This window comes from Chelmon rostratus, chromosome 2 (genome assembly GCF_017976325.1).
Source record: "Chelmon rostratus isolate fCheRos1 chromosome 2, fCheRos1.pri, whole genome shotgun sequence".
In the NCBI taxonomy this organism is placed as follows: Eukaryota; Metazoa; Chordata; class Actinopteri; order Chaetodontiformes; family Chaetodontidae; genus Chelmon; species Chelmon rostratus.
Genome location: NC_055659.1, coordinates 2025054 through 2047620, shown reverse-complemented (window position 1 = coordinate 2047620; position 22567 = coordinate 2025054). Strand labels below are relative to the sequence as shown.

Below are 22567 nucleotides of genomic sequence, written 5' to 3'. Positions count from 1 at the left end.
ACCTTCAGTTTGTTATTGCCTCAACAGAGTTCAGTCTGGAGGGGTTTTTTTTCTGTTTCAGTGTGTGTGTGTGTGTGTGTGTGTTAAAAAAACCTCGAGGCAACCTGCTGCCACCCATTTAAAATACTAAACATCAGTCAAATCCAAAGTTGAGTCTGAAAAGGGGGGAAATCCTGCAGAGTACCTGGCAACCTTTCAGCAGTTTTGAAGGCTGTGGCTCATTTAAAAGACATTCGTCAGATTTATTACTGAATGGGATGATTATGAACGGGACTACAGGTCGAAACTAGGCCACATAGTAATGACTGGTTGCCAGTTCACGGCTGCATTAGTCGTCAGCTATTTACAGTGTGTGTTTACTGCTGCGTTGTTTAGATTCATTATTAAATGCAGCTGCGTCTCAGCATCCTGTTGTTTTCTGCATGTGGCTTTTATTACTGATAATCAGGGTCTGAAAGCATTTCATCACATCAAAACTCTGAAAACTCAGAGTTGGACCTGAATCTTTTTGACTCCCTTATCCAAACTCCTTTAGTTTAATGTTTAACATGAGCAACTAACTGAAGGTTAAAATAACTCTGACTCACAGATATCTGAGCAGGCTTTGTTGTGTGAGAAGGCAGAAACACTTAATTAATGAATGTGTTGAGCAGCAGAATATATGAAATGTTCATTAAATGTATGTGACACATTGAGCTGGAGCAGCAGCAGCAGAGACACATCAACCAGAGAGCAAACGTTTAAATTCAGCTTTACTTCAACAGTAATGAGCTACTGCTGATCTAATCTGCTGTTGGTCATTTTAACCAGCAACAGACCAATGGGAAGCTGCTACCTGCATTATAGATTTAATAAGAGACTAATTAGCATCAGAGCTAAATGAATCTCTGCTGATACTGACTTCAAACATGAGGATCCAGGTTAGTCCTGCAGCTTACACCAATCTACTGCAGGATTATGAAGGATTTTAGATCATTTATAGCTGCAGCTCTTTGGTTAAAAGTTCACAAAAAACGACTTTTTGACTAATGTGGGTTTATGAATGTTGATGATTCAATATTTCGCGTTTTAAATGGAAACGGTTGCCATCACTCAGTGTTGTCGGAGTTGTGTTCTTGCTGCAGTGAAACAGTTTGCAGACACGAACTTCAAACGTTTGATAGATCTCATCTGCATCGAGGTTCTGAGAGTTTTGATCCGCATCCAGATTCATGTAAAGTCTGAAATTTCTCACCTTCGAGCTGCACAAAGGGAACACTGTGAGTGAATGTTGACATTCGGTGGAACGGCCCTTTAACGGCCATAATCCGCCGTAACCTGAATTACTGAGCTTCAGTCAGTTCTGACATATTGCAATAACACAGGAGTCCATATGTTGGCCTGAGCAGTCGATAAGTCTTCAACAGCCTGAAATTCCAATCAGTCTGAAGGGACCTTTAAAGGCTGGTATGCAGAAAGGTAAGAAAAAATGTAAATTTACAAGCGACTGCGGTGAGATAAGGGCGTGTTCCACATGAGTTAGAGCTTTGGCGAGATTTAGTGCGCCCGGAATTTGTGCTTTAATGAGCTGAACTGCAGGTTCAAATGTTTCTCAGGTCACAGCAAAGAACAGTAATTATGCTGAGTGTGTAACGTCCACAGGTTTTTAGAGATATTACCGCTCTGCTTTTACTGCGTCTGAGTCTGAAACACTGAAGTCTTGCATTTCACTGTATTAATGAGATGAGGGAACATTTACTGATAAGAGGGAGCACACACTTCATGGGCGGTTTGTAGTGAAAACACCAGCTGTACGACATTTGGAACATGAAAATTTCACTGGGTGCTGATCGCGGCCATTCCATTCCCGTTTTTGCCCTGCAGGAAACACACCACGAGTCTACTTTTTATGGCTGATGCATCAATCTGCACAGAGTAGGTCGAGCCAGACAGCGAATATGGCGAATCTTCAAATAAAACATCAACAATAAACTCAATTAAAACAGACAAAAAACAAGACCACGCAGGTATGAAGGCTACTTAACCAGGGTAGAAGCACTAACATGAAGGAAAGGAATCTCTGGGTCAAAGCTGCTGTCTGAGGAAACAAGTCTACAGCGACGCCAGCAGCTCTGTGAGGCGCCGCGGTGCTTTGAGCTAAATGCTAACATGCAGAACATCTAGGTGTTGAGCTGATGATGGCGATCGATGGTGAGTGTTTGAACCGGTGTTCATGACAGTCAACAGTTTTCAGGTCATTTTCACTCAAAACCAAAACTTCCCGGCTGAGTCTGGGTCAGCAGCATCATCAGGATTCATCGTCTGAGGACAGTGAATGTACAAAGTTCTGTCCCAATCCATCACGTACAGACCTGATAAAGACAACCGTGGACCTGCTGGTGGTTCTGGATTAGAAGTCTGTGCATCACCAAAGTCAAACATTCATTCTCCATCTCACAGTTGTTGAGATATTTCAGAACGACCGATCGACAGCTTCATCCCTCGAGCACCACCGGCTGAAACCAGGTCACAAACTCTGAGGAATAAAACATTTGCAGCAGCAGCAGCAGCGAGGAGAAAAACACTGTTTTATATTTGCTCTGTGACCACACACACACACACACACACACACACACACACACACACACACACACACACAGCAGCCTCTGGACTGACGGCGTCACAGCGAGACAGAAAGTAGTTCCCCCTCATTAGGCGTCTTAGCGAGCAGTGAAAGGAGCGTCTATTCACTGGGGGTGGTGGGAACACTGGGAGCAGCCGGGAGGCGAGCGGACCCTCCTGGCTTCTCCTCACACGGAGACAAAGAAGAAGAATGCGTGTGAAGCTTAAACTTCGAGACTCTTCTTCATCCTCCTCTTCATCCCCGTCCTCTCTCCTCCTCTCTCTCAGCCCGTTGTGTGAAGAGGGGAGTCGTCTGAAAGGAAAGCTGCTTTAATGTCAGTCTGAGCGGGAGCAGCAGAAAACCCCCCACCGGCCGGCCAACGGCCCTGCTTCACCCACAGCTGCGACACCAGCGGGACGTTGCTGATGGTGTTTTCATCCTCCAGCCGGTGGAGGATGGATCTCACTGATGAGTTTCGTGTTTTTGGAGGAAGGCTTCACACTTCAACGGCTGCTGGTCGGACTGACCGCTGGGCGGCTCACGGTGGATGTGAATCATTGTTTTACGGGACAATACGGCCTTTTTTCTCAGAAACACGTCATATTTCTATATCATCCTGTCTATTTTTAGACTCGCATCAGAAACCACTGCAGCGCTAACACCAGAAAAACAAACACAGACTCATGTTTCAGTCTTGTTTCACGTCTGTTCTTCAGCTGCAGGAGCTGCTTTCTTCAAAACTTCATAACAATCTGATGTGGTTTTTGACAGCTGATGAGCTGATTGGAAAAATAAAGAACATAAATGACTTTAAAACAATCACATGTGGCCATGCTTGTGTGAGTGTGTGTGTGTGTGTGTGTGTGTGTGTGTGTGGGCGTCAGCTCCTTGAAACTGCAGTTTTCTATTGAGGGAAGTGAAGTGAGCGGCACTCGCTGTGCGTTACGGCCCACGTTTGTTCTCCACAGAAATGTGTCTGCTGACGGGTGAAGCCAACTCTCCTCCACCAGCAGAGAGAGTGAACTGGTTTAACTGGTTTCTTCTCATTTTATTTAGTCATTATACCTGCAGAGAGATGGTTTGATCTCTCAGAAACGCTGCGGCTCAGTGGTCGAGCTTTGTTTTATATTCATTGATATGAATATTTACGGCAGGGGTCTCAAGCTCGCGGCCCCCGGGCCAACTGCGGCCCGTGGGACGATAGTTTGTGGCCCCCGTCTTAATGTGAAAGATTAATGTTAGTGCGGCCCGCAAGTTTGATACGAATGACACTTTACAGTGTTGTGTGCGGAGCTGAACGAACCTACCAATCACGGTGGGGTATATGGCTCTCGAGGGCGGGACATCGGGACATCAACTACTTCCTCCCTCAAGCCAAATGTGGCTCGGCTATGCGAGAAGAGGCGGTGCCAGATCTCTTGCAGCAAGAAGTAGGCAAGAGAAGCCATGTTCAGAACAGTTCATGTTCATTTTTCCATTTATGTTCAGAAAGTTAAAAGTTAAAGAGCTGTTAATACAGACAATTGAATCTGGATAAAAATAATTAGATTTCTCTAGTCAGGAAGTATATGTGGTTTCTTCAGTTGTCTATATTTGCTGTATTATTATTATCAAAATTATTTTATGTATTTATTATTGATTGATTTATTTTTGTATTAATTATTAACTTGTTTATTTATTTTTTCATCTTATTTTGTGTTAAAAAATAAAGATATTTGAGAACATTGGAACGTTTTTATCAGAGCTTTTCTTGTGGAAAACCTGATGCGGCCCAGCCTCACCCAGACTCTGCCTCCAGCGGCCCCCAGGTGAATTGAGTTTGAGACCCCTGATTTACGGTGTTAACAGGTTTACATTTAAACTCTGAGGGCAGATTTTCATTTCAGTCTTGACTTATTTCGCCTATTAGACACAGAAGCTGGTTTTAATAAACTTTAAACGACGTTAACAGCCTTGATGTGAGTTTTACAGCTGACTTAAGAGTGAATATTTTGTGCTGACCAACGTTATCTGTATCTGTTTTAACCTCGAGTCAGTGTTTTATTTAGCAGCTATTTTGTCGAGTTTGACTCACAAAAAACTGGCACCTGAAAGATTGGGATACTACACTTGGCTTTAATATTAATAAAATGAATGAAAATGAGTTAAACCATCACTGAAAACACAGCAGTGTCAAGAAAACAGGCCGTTTTCATGGAACGAGGAAAGAATCTGAATCCTTTCAGCTGTGGATGATACAGTATGAAGGGCCAGGAGGCCAAATACCAGCCGGTGTATCAGTGCAGCCTCCAGAGTCAAATACAAGCCTCACATGCAGGCTGGTGAGCTGCCAAAGAGGCTGACGGAGGAGAGGGTTTCCAGGCGTGTGTGTGAGGCCGGTGTGCTTGACGGTGTGTATCTGTGGTCTGAATCTGTGCTGTGATGATAAGATATCAGAGGAGGAGAGATCATCTACTCCCACTGCCCCCGTACCTCCCGTCGCTGTGACACTGATCCCAGACATTACCAGCTACGCCCTGCACTCCTCCACACACACACGCACACACACGCACGCACGCACGCACACACACACACACGCACACACACACGCACACACACACACGCACGCACACGCACACACACGCACACGCACACACACACACACACACACACACACACACACACACAGTCTCTCTGGTGTCTGATGATTCTCTGATCTGACCAACAAACAGCAACTTCACCGACGCGCTGATGTTACAGGAGACACGCAGGAAGAGCTGAAACCGATGCAGTTCAGACATCTTTCATCCCTTTACACTCAAATCAAACGACTCCAGGAACAGATCAGGACTTCCAATGGCAGAGAAAATCAAACCTCCACTCTGCAGCTGCACACTGTTCCTCGTATCAGGCCAGAAAACACTGCTTCATATAAAAACAGGAGCTAACTGTGGCTACCTGCACAGCAAGGTACTGCAGAACTACGATGAAAGAAAGTCAGAAATAAACCCAAAGCGAGCCGGATCAGTGTCAGAGCCAACCAGAGCCAAAGCTCTGCTGAGAGAGCGATCGGCTAATATTAGCTCGTCACACACTCACCGGTTTATTGGCTCAACAACTCAACAAGTCAAAGATTATTCAAAAAATGATACAGATCAACTGTTTTTTACCTGAAAAAGATTAAAACAGAAAGATGGCTGCTTTTAACACACGTACAAACACACATACACACATGGCCTGCATAGATTAAACTGCACGCACACACCACAGTGACACAAACACACACGCTTATTATCTGAGCGACTGCAGGAGACAACAGAGCTGAACCGAGACGATGTTTGATGGAAAACAGTCGCAGATGGGGACACTCTTCTAACGGCTGCAATAAAAAGAAAAAAGCCACATGTTTCTTCCAACGCTGAAGCGAGGAAGCGTCACAAAGCCTCAAAGTCTGCGGCCTTTGTGACGTTTGAGTGCTGACATTAAACTGCAGCAGGCAGCTCTGATTGTGTCGTTTGATTTGAGGAGCAGGAAGCAAATAAAGTTTCTCTGGGAAACAGAAAGTATTCTGTCCGACTGTTGAAGGCAAGTTCAAGTTGTAAAGGACAGGAAGTGTGTGTGTGTGTGTGTGTGTGTGTGTCATGTGGACAGACACACACACACTAACAGAGAAGTTTAGCTAAGGTTCAATTAGAATTATATCACAACTCCATTTATACAGCACAGCTACTAAAACCTGGATTTTACATTTCAGTTTCTAAATGAAAGAGAAGCAACACGTAGGAACAGCATCTGAATGAAAAGATCAAATAAACCAACATCCAGTTAACCAATTATCATTTTTAAGAATGACCAACATCGTCTTCAGCACCGCAGCAGCAAAGCTCCCCCAGATTCTGGGAAACGCTCGAAAAAACACCACAAGGTTTAAAGTCATACACACAAATATGTAAGTCCAAATGTTCACCAAATATTCATCAAATATTCATCAAATATTCACCAAATATTCACCAAACATTCATCAAATATTCACCAAACATTCACCAAATCTTCACCAAATATTCATCAAATCTTCACCAAATATTCACCAAATATTCATCAAATATTCATCAAATATTCACCAAATATTCACCAAATATTCATCAAATATTCACCAAATATTCATCAAATATTCATCAAATATTCACCAAATATTCATCAAATATTCACCAAATATTCATCAAATATTCATCAAATATTCACCAAATATTCATCAAATATTCATCAAATATTCACCAAATATTCATCAAATATTCATCAAATATTTATCAAATATTCACCAAATATTCACCAAATATTCATCAAATATTCACCAAATATTCACCATTTATCAAATATTCATCAAATATTCACCAAATATCAAATATTCATCAAATATTCACCAAATATTTATCAAATATTCACCAAATATCAAATATTCACCAAATATTCATCAAATATTCACCAAATATTCACCAAACATTCATCAAATATTCATCAAACATTCACCAAATATTCATCAAATATTCACCAAATACTCATCAAATATTCATCAAATATTCATCAAATATTTATCAAATATTCACCAAATATTTTTCAAATATTAACCAAATATTCACCAAATATTCATCAAATATTCATCAAATATTCATCAAATATTCACCAAATATTCACCAAATATTCATCAAATACTCATCATATAAACGTGTTGAATACTCATCTCAGCGGTTTGATGCTGACTGTGAACTCAAACATGACTCTAATCAGAGGATACAAACCCTGCAGCTTCTGATCAAACCGATTCTGTATTTCTCAAACTATTATTCACACAAAGCAAACATGTGAAGTTCACTCTTCATCAGCAAATATTCAACAATAATTTCTTTCCTCTGGAAACGTGTTTCAGTTTTTCAGAACTGCTCCTCTTCTCTTCCACTATTTTTATTTATTTATTTCCTGCCTTTAAAGCAGAGAGTGAAACCACTATAGACGAGCTTTCATTATAAGATTCCTCCCAAAGCATTTCCAGATAACTCCACTCAGCCATAACTACACCCAGAGGTGCTGTGTGTGTGTGTGTGCGTGTGTGAGATGCAGAGATTATAATAAATTAAAGGGTATTATAATGTACAACACTACTTTCTGTGTGTGTGTGTGTGTGTGTGTGTGTGGTGTGTGTGTGTGTGTGTGTGTGTGTGCCATACAGTGAAGTGAAGGATTCCCTCATTAGCTCCTGATGTGTGTTTCTGTGACTGTGCACATGTGTTTTTCATTGAACTCTGGATTTTCAGGAAAACAAGGACGAGGAGGCATCGTGTAAAACACACACACACACACACACACACACACACACACACACAGAATCATCATGAAGAAGCTTAGAAAAGAAGAAAACTGCAGCAGTGCCCACCCAAACTGTGAAGCTCTGTTTTAAATCTGTGTTTGTTTCCACAACACACACCTAATTCTTAACAGGTGGAGTTCAAGAAAGTTAAAGTGGATTTGAAAAAGCAGGAAGAGACCAGAAACAAACTTTGACGTGAAGTTTACAGGACTGTCGTGGCTCCAGGTGCCTCCTGACTCCAGGTGTCTCCTGATTCCAGGTGTCTCCTGACTCCAGGTGCTTGCTGACTCCAGGTGTCTCCTGACTCCAGGTGCTTGCTGACTCCAGGTGCTTGCTGACTCCAGGTGTCTCCTGACTCCAGGTGTCTCCTGACTCCAGGTGCTTGCTGACTCCAGGTGTCTCCTGACTCCAGGTGTCTCCTGACTCCATGTGCCTCGTGATTCCAGGTGCCTCCTGACTCCAGGTGTCTCATGACTCCAGGTGCTTGCCGACTCCAGGTGCCTCCTGACTCCAGGTGCCTCCTGACTCCAGGTGCCTCCTGACTCCAGGTGTCTCCTGATTCCAGGTGTCTCCTGACTCCAGGTGCTTGCTGACTCCAGGTGTCTCCTGACTCCAGGTGCTTGCTGACTCCAGGTGCTTGCTGACTCCAGGTGTCTCCTGACTCCAGGTGTCTCCTGACTCCAGGTGCTTGCTGACTCCAGGTGTCTCCTGACTCCAGGTGTCTCCTGACTCCATGTGCCTCGTGATTCCAGGTGCCTCCTGACTCCAGGTGTCTCATGACTCCAGGTGCTTGCCGACTCCAGGTGCCTCCTGACTCCAGGTGTCTCCTGACTGCAGGTGTCTCATGACTCCAGGTGCTTGCCGACTCCAGGTGCCTCCTGACTCCAGGTGCCTCCTGACTCCAGGTGTCTCCTGACTGCAGGTGCCTCCTGACTCCAGGTTTCTCCTGACTCCAGGTGTCTCCTGACTCCAGGTGTCTCCTGACTCCAGGTTTCTCCTGACTCCAGGTGTCTCCTGATTCCAGGTGCCTCCTGACTCCAGGTTTCTCCAGACTCCAGATGTCTCCTGACTCCAGGTGTCTCCTGACTCCAGGTGCCTCCTGACTCCAGGTGCCTCCTGACTCCAGGTGTCTCCTGACTCCAGGTGCTTGCTGACTCCAGGTGCTTGCTGACTCCAGGTGTCTCCTGACTCCAGGTGTCTCCTGACTCCAGGTGCTTGCTGACTCCAGGTGTCTCCTGACTCCAGGTGTCTCCTGACTCCATGTGCCTCGTGATTCCAGGTGCCTCCTGACTCCAGGTGTCTCATGACTCCAGGTGCTTGCCGACTCCAGGTGCCTCCTGACTCCAGGTGTCTCCTGACTGCAGGTGTCTCATGACTCCAGGTGCTTGCCGACTCCAGGTGCCTCCTGACTCCAGGTGCCTCCTGACTCCAGGTGTCTCCTGACTGCAGGTGCCTCCTGACTCCAGGTTTCTCCTGACTCCAGGTGTCTCCTGACTCCAGGTGTCTCCTGACTCCAGGTTTCTCCTGACTCCAGATGTCTCCTGACTCCAGGTGTCTCCTGACTCCAGGTTTCTCCAGACTCCAGATGTCTCCTGACTCCAGGTGTCTCCTGACTCCAGGTGCCTCCTGACTCCAGGTGTCTCCTGACTCCAGGTTTCTCCTGACTCCAGGTGTCTCCTGACTCCAGGTTTCTCCTGACTCCAGGTTTCTCCTGACTCCAGGTGTCTACCTGCTCTGGCTATCATGACTTTAACAGCTGCATGTATAAGCAGGACAGACTGAACAGGGATCTGTGCTCTCTGTGAAAGTTTGGTGATCTCTGGTTACGAGAGGTGAGAGTGATTGGTTCCATCCGTCACCACCTGCCAGGTAAGTGGCTAACGCTAACTAGCAGCTGTCTGCAGGTATCAGGCTGATGTCAAGAAACACAAACAGCAGCAGCAGAAGAATGAGTGTGCTGAGTTTTCTGTGCTGAAACAACAGACTGTACAAACCGAGGAAAAAGTGAAGCCAGGAGTCTGAATGTACATAAACTTCACAGATGTCTCACTTGATTTATTACCTCAGTGAACAGTTTCTGAATGAGTTTTAGGTCTCGGTCATTAATTTCACGTCTTCTTCAACACAGCATGAAGTTCATTTAGTAAATCATGATCCAATTTTGATGAAAATAGACGATAAAGCAGGATGTTGCTTTAGGGCGTCGCTGCCTTGTGTTTGACAAGTCTCTACCACGACCAGTTCTCAGTCAGATCCAATCAGGATAGAGGCGTAGCAACGAGCATCCTCCACCCTCTCATCCAAATATGGTCACTTCTGGCTCCACATAACAAGGGTGGTAACGGCCATAATGCCGAAGTCAAGGCTTCCGTCCATAATCCACAAACCAGTGTGTGACGTCACAGAAGTCTGTTTCAATTATTAAAGGCTGAACGTATTGATTTTCTCTTTTTCAGCAAAATATATAGATATATAGATACAGATATTCAACATATCAGCTCAAAACTCTGCAAATGAAGCCAGCTGATGTTTGAAATTATGTTTTCTTCCACCAACATCAATGAAACAACAAATAGCAACAAACTCTGCAACGCTCTCTCATCACTGGGAATAAAGTTTGTTCTGAAACGACAGAAAGAAAAGACTCAGAGCTAACGCTAACTACACACCAGGCTGTAGTGCCCATGAGCAACACACAGAGCTTAAGAGACTGTGTTTGAATAATGTATTTCAATTTTCTGCAACGCACACACCCACACACACACACACACACAAGAAGAAACAATGGCCTCTAAAATAAGGTCGACTTCATTGTCCTGCAGTAATTCAAATAAATGTTTCCCGTGAGGACATGAATAAAAACAAAGCTTTCATTTTCATGTGTGTGTGTTAACTGTATTTATGTTCAATGTGGATTCTGATTCTTGGCGGTGGATGTGTGTGTGTGTGTGTGTGTGTGTCCCGGCCTGTTATTTTCATACTCGTACAGACAAAACAGAGGCCAGCGGGGAGCCGACAGTCATGAACAACATGTGCAGAAGAATCAAGGACACGACGACAACGTTTAGCTGCTCTTGGAAACTGTAAAATAAGCAAATTGTGTGTGAAAGCGTGTATGTGGTGCTGTGTGTGTGTGTGCTGTTGGTTCATGAGACCGTGTGTCAGATTACATCTTTGCCTCTGGTTGCCTCTTGTGGAGAACTTCTGTGTTGAGCATTAATATTTATATATTTGTTTAATATTTTGATTTCTGACATTGTAGAAATGTTGGCAAATCATTCGGCCTGAGCTGAGTTCACGTTGGCTGACTGTTGTTGCATCGGAGGAGTTTGTTAACTCCACACATGCTTTAAAACAAATAAAATACCCTGATCTGAATAATTATTTGCATCTGATATCCACTAAAAGTTCAATTACCTCGTTAGAAATTCTCTGAGTTGCATCTCCTCATCAAAGAATCCAGAATCTCTGAGTCTGCAAATATTTGTCATTTGAAAGTCGACCTGCAGGTTTACCTGTGATTGAAGGTGAGCTCAGAGAAACGTTCAGCAGATGACAGGGAAAACAAACTGTGCACAGTGAGGCTCAAACATCCCACAAAAGGAAAAACACTGCGAGACGCAAAATCAAAATATGAAACATCTGAAACCAGGACGAAGTTTCTGTCTGAGAAGATATATTGTATCGTATTTCAAGCTTTTTTTGTCCTTAATTATTGAAATAAGATGATGTATCTTCATACAGAGATTTTATTTCTGGCTCTGAGTAACTTCATGCTTCAAACAGAATCTCCAGAATCATAAAACGGTTTGATCGACTGACGAGAACAAAAACTGTCGAAGTCAGAATTTCTCTGTATCAAGACAAAAGCACTCGTTTTCAGTCTGGCTGCACCTCGTTTAACCAGATACTTTAAACTTCCTGTTGTGTCGGCAGAATATTTTGGCTTATTTTAAGTAACAGTTTCCCTTTTTTTGCTTTTCTTTCTTGCTTTTCAGAGCTGAGTTTTCAAAGTGAGGGGGAAGAAAATTTTTGATCAAATGGCAACTTTAACATTTAATGTCAAAACATCTTTTAGAGTTATCGAGTTGTTTTTTCTGTCAGTTCAACATAGTTTCATTAATAAATACTGAAACACTCTGATTGCTCGAGTCTTTCTTCAGAAACGACAGACGTCAGTGCAGACGTGTTGGAATAACCAGGTTAAACACATCCAACACGCGTGATTGGCCATAGCAGGTACAGCACCGTGTAGCATTATGCTAATGCTACCTTGAAAGCACTGAAACAGAGACCAACATCAAATTAATAAATTCTTCTTCTTCTAATAAAATCTTTGTCATGTCTCGTCAGATCTGTTAAGTGTTTTTGTTCACGAGCGTCATGTCTTGTCTTACACTTCCTGTTTTATTGTGAAACCTAACTCTCCTCTCGTTTCAGGCCCTTGATTTCCCGGTGTGTCTGATTGTCTACCCCGCCTTAATTGTCTCCACCTGTTCATTGTTACCTCGTGTATATATAGTCCGCGTCTCCCTTTGTCCTGTGCCAGATTGTCTCGTGCCACGTCCTTGTACCAAGCCGTGATTTATCCAGCATTCCTAGATCCTTGTCTCCTTGTTGTTCCTGGTCTGTTTTGTAAGTAAGTCCTAGTTTAGTTATAGTATTTTTCTAGCATTATTCTTGATTTTCATTTGATACTTTATTTTGCCGATTGAGCCCTTTTTGTGTTAACGTTATTTTTCCAAATTATTCCTTAGCGTCTTTTGTTGAACTTTTCTGCCATACCTTGTATGAGCTGTAATTATCCTGAGCGCCTTTTGTTTAATAAATTCTTCATTGATTTTGAAACCTTGCTGTGGTGTCTGAGTTCTGCATTTGAGTCCAGAAACCTCGTGCCTCCGGGCTTGTCAATCTTGTAACTTTCAATCAGTGTCTGAACCCTGTAGACAGATGTTCCACTGGCATAATATTATAATGTTGCTGTGTTTGTGTCCACTCTTTCTGAGTGTGTGTGTGTGTGTGTGTGTTGCACTGGGGTCACTTGGCGCCAGCCTCCAGGTTTGCTCAGATGGTCTCGGAGGGGAAGGAAGCGCTTGGCTTGGCAGAAATACTTTATTGTTGCCTCCGTCCTGATAAGAGCTTATTAATTAGTGGGCCAGACAAACACAATGATACAATGGAGTCTGATAGTGCTGCTGTGGGGGGGGCAGCTGTTTGTGTGCCAGCTCAAACATACACAAACAGATGTTCTGTGGATGTTTGGTGTAAAACAGATGTTAAAAGTAAGCTCATCTGAGGGTTTATTAGGGTTATTATTTATTCCACACTTCTCCCTCTAGCTGTGTTTTTTCCACATTACACAACTATTTCTGTTAATGAACGACGTTTGTTGATGACTTTAAATAAGTCAACAACTGTTTTTTTAAGTAAGAAAATACAAATGCTGAAAATAAGCATTTAACCTTCAGTGAGTGGAGTCGAACCCGACTGTAAAACTGTCATTCCTGAGACATAATGCAAAAAAAAAAAAAAAAATTCCAAAGGGTAGAAGAGAAAAAATAAAAAATGATTCAATTCATCATCACGAGACTGATGAAACTCTCCAGAAAGAACAAAACAAATAGAGAATGATGAATATCACCAGGTGGTTCTCAGTCTGTTTAATCTGGCAGCAGCAGGCCTCCTCTGAGCTACATTAAATCCACATTAAACAGCTCTGGAGGAATTCACCCTCAGCGGTTATCACACTCATAAGCACCTTATCGCACTCATTTGGTCATATTTCTGAGGCTGACGGGTGTTAAGATCCTTCTGCACATCGGGAGATGTTCTGTCTGCGGAGGAAGGAACCGAGATGGAACTGAGCGGATCTCTCCACCTGCGGTCGTCTTCACCTTCAGCCAGTTCACGCAGATTGAAAGAAACCTTTCGGTGAACATTTGTGAGCACGTCCGGTCTGACTGTGACACTGTGTGAAATGAAGTCATGTCTAGACTCCCGCTGGTGTCGGCGAGGTTTGATAAACATTAAAAGACGCAGGAGTTTGTGACTTCTGACGAACTGCAGCAGACGTTAGTTTTCAACACGTCACGGCTGCTGTGAACACACATATCTGATGTATTAATGTGTATTTACTGAATGACTAAATGTCTGGTAAACCACTGGATCATTTATTCTGTATCTACACGGCTGTGGGATCTGTTCTTAAACTTTTTGACTTGATGAAGATGTGACTGGGATCAATGCATTCATTTAAGTAAATAATGTTTGGTTCTGGACTCAGCGTGAAGGTGTTACTGACTCCATCATCACTAAAGCAGATGGTCAGGGTGGTGCAGGAAGAGTTGGTCAGCTGACTCTGTGGCTTTTATTCTAAAGTTTGAGGGTCACTAAAGTCATTCATATTCATCCTCTGAGCATCATCATCGTCAGTTACACTCTTCATCGCTGATTGTGGAGCTTCTTAAACACACACGATCTCCTCTCAGGGTTTGTTTTCTGTGTCTCAGTCCGTCGTCTTGTCGGACCAAACAGCACTTTTTTCTCATGGTGAACATTTCAGCGCTAATCTCCTCCAGCGTTGTCATGCAGGGGCCCCACTGGAGGCAGGCCAGCGACCCACGCTGGGTCCTGACCTCGGGTTTGAGGCAGAGCGTCCTCTGCAGTGGCTCCTTGTGAAGCAGCTGATATATAAACCCTGAGCTGCTCAGCTGTCCTGTCCTCTGGGACAGAGACTCTGATGTTAGCCTGACTGGGTGGTCTGTCCTCTGTCTGTCAGTCAGTGCAGATACTGTTAATATTCTTTGCTTGACACACTGCATTTCAACTGGAATGAAATGTGCTGTGTAAATAAAGTTTTACTTACTCTTTCTGTCTCTGCTCTCTGATCCCAGCAGCAGCACTTTGACATGTAATACATCATAACGTTCACTTGGACCAGTGCTAGAAAAGCTTTAATAATGAAAACTCCAGCGGTACGGCAGAAGCGTAGATCATCACAGGGGTCCTGTTACTGGTGGCAGGTTGTTTAAGTCATTAAATAAGAGCTGGAATATTTTCCCGATCAGGTGAAAAAAGAGTCATTAAAAATAGTTTTCAACAGGTCATAATGTACAAGGAAGAAAAGCAAAGGATCATAAATCAATTCTTACGCACCCAGATTTCATGAACTATAAATCTTTGCCACAGAAAGGTGTTTTACAGGTGAGGCTGTAGCTCTTATTGTCAACAAACCCCCTGAAAAGACCAGATGTGAGAAAGAAAAACAACAATCTGAAGTTTTAAAATGTGTAAAGAACATACAGTTCCATTAAAAATCTGCTGCTCACTGTAGTGTTTTTAACAAATATGCATTTGTTGGGGACTATTTTCAGCGGCGGATTAATCCACACTCGGTGTTCATGGCAGCAGGATGGTGTGTGTGAGTCAGAATAAAGTACAGTGTGTGTGTTCATGGTGATGAAGGAACGTGTCAGTGTCACAGAAGACAAACACACACACACACACACACACACACACACACACACACACACACACACACACTTCACCTCACTGTTGGTTTTGGTCTTCTCATTTGCAGAAATATGCAGAACTTAGTCTCATCCTTCAAACAGAATCAGTGATTATTCTAGCCAGGCTAGCCCTTTCCCCTGTTTCCAGTGTCTGCGCTAAGCTAAGCTAAGCTAATCAGCTACAGGATGCAGTGTCATACTGAACAGAGAGCTGTGAGAGCGGAGCAGCTAACTCTCTGCCACAAAGCAAAGACGGCAAAAATCAGCAGAAATGTTGAACTCGTCCTTTAAACTGTAAAAATGATTTTAATGACGTTGAGCTTCACTTGTGTTTCTGCTGTTTCTGTCCTTTTTCCTCTCGTCTCGACTTCGTTCACACACAAACACACTCAGGAAAGAGCCGAGGAGGAAGGAAAAACAACACAACACACACACAGAGCATCCTAACGACCATTAACCACAATAGGGTCACACACACACACACACACACACACACACACACAGTGTCCTGACAGTGGAGTGTGTGTTGAGGTGGGCTGGAAGAATAACATGTATTTTTCTCGCTCTCACTCTTTGTGTCTCATTCTTCGGGGGGTGTGTTGTGTTTTTTGTGTCCTTTGTGGTTAAAGCATTGAAAGGTGGGAAGTTCTCAGCCTCACAAATGTGTGTGTGTGTGTGTGAAAGTGTGTATTTGTAAGAGAGTCCCACAGCCGGATAGCTGTGGGCTGGAGGAAGAAGAAGAAGCAATGTTTTTAACCACACGAGGCCCTTCACGGAGGATGAAGAGGATGTTATTCTGGGCTCTTCATCAATGTGGTGTGTCTACATACTTTGTGTGTGTGTGTGTTTAGCTGTGGTTTCAGGGCTTTATGACGTTTTAATCACGGCTTTGAATGTTTTATTTTGTGATGTTAACCCAGGGATCAGCCTGAGTAGGCAGCCGCGGGATGATGAAACTCTGAGAAACTCTGCTATCATTCATTCAGCGACCGCGAGGTAAAGGGTGGGGACGTCTCCGCGGGTCCAGGCGACGACTGGCTGGTTTGTGGGACTAATGTGTGATCGCACAGTCTGAATCTGAGCTGGAAAGACCAGGCGACGGAGGAACCGCTTCCCTCCCTCATCGGCTACTTGTGTCGCCACCGAGCACTTAACCTTAAATTTCCCCAGCGGAGCGACAAAAGCCTGCAGTGATGGAGGGCAGCAGTTACTGCTGAATGTCAAGGGGAGGGTCGGGGAACAAGAGCATCTGTGCACATTAACTTTCCCAGGATCAACACACCGGAGGTCAGGTTGTGAAAATGTACGTTCAAAACAAATGTTTGGTGCAGAAGAAGAGAAGAAGAAGTTTGTCGATTATTTCTGATAGACAAAGAAGAAGCAGGCTGGTTTATCGAGATTCAGTCAAGTGTAATGACAGAAACTGTGTTTTTAAGTGTTTTTATGCTGATTTTGAAATATCGCATTCGAAAAGCTTGATGGAAACAACAAAATTTAAAAAAAAAAACGTACAATTCTGCTAAAAGTTTTCACGTTCGTTTAAGGTGGTTTTTTTTTTTGCCTTTTTTAAAAAAGTGTTAATGCACTAAATGAGCAGAAAAAGTTCTGACATAGCAAATAAAACTCAAGACTGATCAGCTGTTTCTGCTACAAAACACAAAGTGGAAGAAGAAGAAGAAGAAGAAGCTCCGCCATCGTCTTCCCGGATATTCCAAGACCAAATACAACTCGCCCAAACGAAACTAATTCCTCCATTTTTCTCTCAGGTTGCGACTCGTGTTGTTTCTGGTTTTCAGTCTTCTTCTTCTTCTACTCTGTTTATTATAGCACAACATAGCTTATACCGCCACCTTCTGTTGAAACTTTCTCTCGTTTATTCGCTGCAAACCAGTTCGTGGAAACTTTCTTTATTTTTTTTATTTTTGCAACATTTCAAGTTTTTGCTTAAAATTCTCTTCACAATAGATAATGTGAACGTGAATTTGAACGTGAGCAGATGCAAACTGCAGGTCTGTTTACTCAAAGGTCAAATATGATGACAAAAACCTGATCACACACTCAGCCAATCGCTGATAGCTCATCATCATCAGGAGAAGGAGAACGGTACAACGTCCACGGTTTACAGTATTCTGGCGGGAATGTGTGTACACGAGTCGAGCCCCCTGATGAGGTGGATTCAGAGTTACAACCGAAAGAAGGACATTCTGCACACAGGTGGGCTGAGCCATCTGATCAGGATGCCTCCTGGACTTGGGAAGGTATTTCGGGTATGTCAGAGACCCCAGGGTAGACCCCCCTAACATGCTGGAGAGATTAATTACCCCATCCTGGCTGGGAATGCCTCAGGATCCTGCAGGAGGGGCAGGAGGAAGGAGCGAGGGTGGGGGAGCTCTGGCCTATCCTGCTTGGCTTGGATGGATGGCTTCCATGATTCACGATTAATGACAAACAACACGTCAGACGCTGCTTTCTGTACATCTACACCTTTAACAACAACGACTCGCAAATATAACCCAATCAAGACACCGCGAGGAATAATTCTGATTCTGGCTTTGGGAATATTTATAACTCAAACTTTCTCATTCTATGTCTCAGATTCAGAAATGGCAAAAAATGTACAAACTTTTTTGACAAGAAACAAGAAAAGAAAGGAGAAAGGCTGATGTCAGTCACCAGAGGTGACGTCTGGTTGGTGCAGCTGGATCAGGGTGTAACACAGGGTTCATATTATTATTATGTTCCCAAAAGACGGCTATATGCTACATACATACATATCTATGGGAATCACACTACCGATCTGCATGCAGATGTTTTAGGCACAATTGTCAGATGATGAATTAGTGTGATGATTAAAATCAATTATGCCGATCAGGTGAGTGATAATTACTTCATGTTTTCAGTTCAAGACCCAAAATCTAAAGAAATCTAGTCAACTAAAGGGTTACATTCAAATGCTGCTTTCAATTACAATTCTCAATCAGTGGCACAGCGCTAGTTTCATCAGAACAGCTCCTCAATATTCCTTTCTCTCCAGTTACTAGTAGGCTTTTAATGTGAAAAATCCACAGGAAGTGTTGACTTTCACTGTCGTTAGGGAAATAAATTAATAGGTGGATGAAACAGGTGTTTCTGCTATAAAACAGACGCTACGAGCAGCAAAGTTTAACATGACTGTTCTGTGGGAAAGTACATTAGCATAATTTACTGTGTGAGCTGTGACTTTGGGTTGCTAATTTCACCCCCCTCATGTTTTTATACCCAGCCTTTATATCTTCATTCTGGCCACACCTTCAGTTATTATTCTATTATTATTAATTGTATTATTATTGCCGACTTTTATACAAGAATTTATGGTAGTTTGATTTAGAGTTTCAGTGTTTTTCTCCTGATTAGCGACATGTTGTACCTGTTTATCCCTTTAACACTCATGTTTTTCATTTTACTGTTTTAATCTTACTGTTTGCTTTTCTATCACTGAGTCATTTGCATGGATCAAAAACCCGATGGAGGCCCTGCACAGACGGCACGCAGCAGATCATTTATTCTACAAGGTAATAAAAGTCTCTTTTATTGCATCTTTAAATTATCCAAAAAAACCTGTGAGGGAATTTCCACCCACGTTCATCATCACTCCACGACGTTTCTCCGCACTAATGTAAACTCGCCCCCTGAGGACATAAAAGGTTTATAAGTGACTTAGTGAAATGGGCCACGTCCCTGATACTGACTGGATGCGCACCGTCAGCTCCTCCATTAAAAGTGATGAAGGGTCTGGTTCTGCCTCCGTCCCAAGTCGGCCTCAAAGAGCCAGACTCCCGCCGTCTCTGACCCACAAGTCTTAACTCACGCTGACGGCCCACATGAGTCTTTATCAGGCGGCGGGGACACATGGACGCGATGAGATGTTTATGAACACGTGGGGTCAAAGGTCAAATAAAAGCTTCACAGAGATTTGTGTTCTGTTATCGCAGAGCCGCAGTTACAAATTAGAAAGCCTGCCGGAGCCAATCAGAGCACACATGAGCAAAGGAAACACACACACACACACACACACACACACACACACACACACACACACACACACACACACACACACACACACACACACACACTTCAGTACTGAAACCATCAATAAGTTTGGAGATTCAAATTTATTGGAAACTCTTTAAAAAAATTATTAATCAGCTTCTGTAATTTTGATCCAGTTCCATCTGCTCCGACGTTGTCGAGTATCAAAGAATGAACTGAATCGTTTTTTTCTCTTTAAGGAGAAGATAGAGAAGAAATTTCATCGACCCTCGTATGCACGTACGGTATCAACTCAGGCTCCAGAAAATCTTTATTTTTACTGTTTCCCGACTTTTCAGAGGCAAACGAGTTCACCTAGAACACAAGCAGCAGATTCACTGACGGTGAAAATGATTGTTAGTTCAGGTTTAGACGTTTATCTCTTTGTTTCCAGCTTCTCAAATGTGAGGATTCGTTCCTTTATGTTCCGTTTTATATCATCAGGTTGAAGATTTTTGATTTTGGACGTTTTGTCGGACAAAACGAACAATTTAAAGACGTCAAGTTGAAAAACTGTGACGGGATTTATCAACAATTTAACAAAAAAATGAAGAGATAAATTGACAATGCTAATAGTTGTTAGCTGCAGCCTGAAGCTACATGCAAACACACACACACACACACACACACAGTTACAGATGAATTCCACTGACAGGAATAAAGCAGAGGCGAACTCGTTTCTCTGCGCCTGAGTGTCAATAAGAGACGCCCTGAATCCAGAGACCAGAGCTGATTTAGTGTTTCTCAGTTCAACAAGAAAGCAAATGTTGATGTGAAGACTTTGTGCCTGAGGGAGCCTGAAACAGCGTCTCACTGTCCTGCCGCCGGGCCAGATATACAGACGCAGAGGTCAGATGAGCTGGAGTCAAACCCACAATGCAAAACAGACCAGCGTTTCGACCAGATGCACCACCTGCACGGAATCACAGCGTTCTCAAAGAAGATACGCCTCACACGCACGGACAACGAGAAGCACATTTCAGAGACACGTTTGGGAAGTTGGACGATCAAACAGAGGAAGACAGACAGCGGCTGCTCTGACTGCAGGAAACAAGTAAAAGGCAGCTCCGAACAAACAGGGGGCAGTATATCACCTGAGGAACGGATTTTAGCCATGATGCTAACATTAGCATTCAGCATAAAGAAAAGCCAAGGCCAACAAAGAAAAGCTCCGCGTGATGAAGGCTGAGTCCGTCCTGAGATGTCCTGAAGACCAGGAGTTCAGCGATGTGGATTCAGGGCAGCTGTGACACGTCCATCTGGTAATGTGAGCAATGAGACAGCTTCCAATCAAAACAAGTCTCATTCCTACAAGACCAGAAGAAAACACTCGTTCCTGCCAATCAGAGTCCACCACAACATCAAATCAGCCCTGCGGTGCTTTTGGCTCTCTGGACGAGTGAAAGGCCGTCAGTCAGCGCCGGTCCTTCAGATTTCACCTCTGTCCTCGCTGCAACACAATGGGACAACAGGACGTGTCTTTGTCCTCTGAATGCCGATGTCTCCATCCCTCCTTTGTCTTCAGTGTCAGACGTCACAGAAACAGGAAGAGTCCGAAGAGAAAGTGCTGCAGCTTTGAATTCACACATTCCTGCTGGAGTCTTGATTCTGGTCCTGGAGTGATGTACCAACATGAACCAGGCTGCTACATGCTCAGCGATCTCCATCTGTGTCGCTGTGGGTCTCCTCCTCCTCTCTGTCCGTTCTTCCTCATGACCGCATCGGTCCACCGGCCTCTTCTTCACCTGGTGCTCATGTTCGGTTTCCTCTTTTCAGACTCTTCAGTCAGCAGCCGGCTGGACCAGCTGCTGCGTTGAGCTTCTCCTCCGGAGGACCCGGACCCAGATGGAGTCAAGCAGCTTAAACAGACTCCACTGAGCTCTCAGGAGGAGCAGGAGGAGCAGGAGGAACAGGTGGAGCAGGAGGAGCAGGAGGTGCAGGAGGAGCAGGAGGAGCAGGTGGTGCAGGAGGAGCAGGAGGTGCAGGAGGAGCAGGAGGAGCAGGAGGAGCAGGTGCAGTAGGAGGAGCAGGAGGAGCACACACGCAGTACAGCAGCTTTAATGCATCTTAGATCATTCAAAGACAAAATAAAACATCTTCTTGTTCATGTTTCTGGCAGATTCTGATTCCACCTCCAGTCCAGGGCTGGAGGGACTCCTCAGATCCTTTGTGTTTTTCTGTGTTTCTGCTTCATTCAGACAGAGACAGCTGTAGAGGGACGGGACAGGCAGGGGACACAGGGGGGGCTTATGACGCAAAGAGCCGGGCAGGAATCAAAGCTGCAGTGAGGACTCGCCTTGAATCATGGACCACCAGGTGGACCACCAGGTGGACCACCGGAGCGCCCTGAGTCCACAGATCCTCAGCTTATGTAAAAGGAGCAGCATAAATATCTCACATAAGTAGAAACACAGCGGCATTAACAGCACATGTACATTTAAAATTTTAATGGAGCTGAAATGATTCATCAATTAGCCAATCAGAAGATTTTTTCATTCTGAACGCAGGAATAAAAAACACTTTTCCATGAGGGTTGACGGCTCTTTTCTTTTCATCTTAGTGAACTGAATCTGTTTGGGTTTTGGTCATGAATGAACAACGAAGAAAAGAAAAGAAAAAATCAAGAAAATAATCAGCAGATTATTGATCGACGATGACAACAAGTGTTAGTTGCAGTATTTAAAAAAATAACAGTGATTATAGAAAAGGTTCAATATCTCCCACTGAAATGTAGTGAAGAAGTATAAAGTAACATCAAACTGAAATACTGAAGTACAAGTACCTACAAACTACACACACACACACACACACACACACACACACACATCCCACAGGTGGCTGTGTGTCAGCGTCGCTCCATTATCATCAGTACAGCAGAGTGACTGTCTGAGAGGAGACACAATACAGCAGGAAACAACAACGTCAACACACACACACACACACACACACACACACACACACACACACACACACACACGGGGCAGGAAGCAGCAGTCCCACTCACAGATTGTACAGCAGAGGGGGTGTTGAACTCATAACAGGAAA

The 22567-nt window shown here is 43.8% G+C and overlaps 1 protein-coding gene across 1 annotated transcript in view; it reads right to left on the bottom strand.

Annotated features, from left to right (window-relative positions):
• Positions 1–22567, bottom strand: part of si:dkey-49n23.1 (semaphorin-3D) — an 85478-nt gene that overhangs the window by 61928 nt on the left and 983 nt on the right. The gene's annotated exons all lie outside the window — the stretch shown is intronic.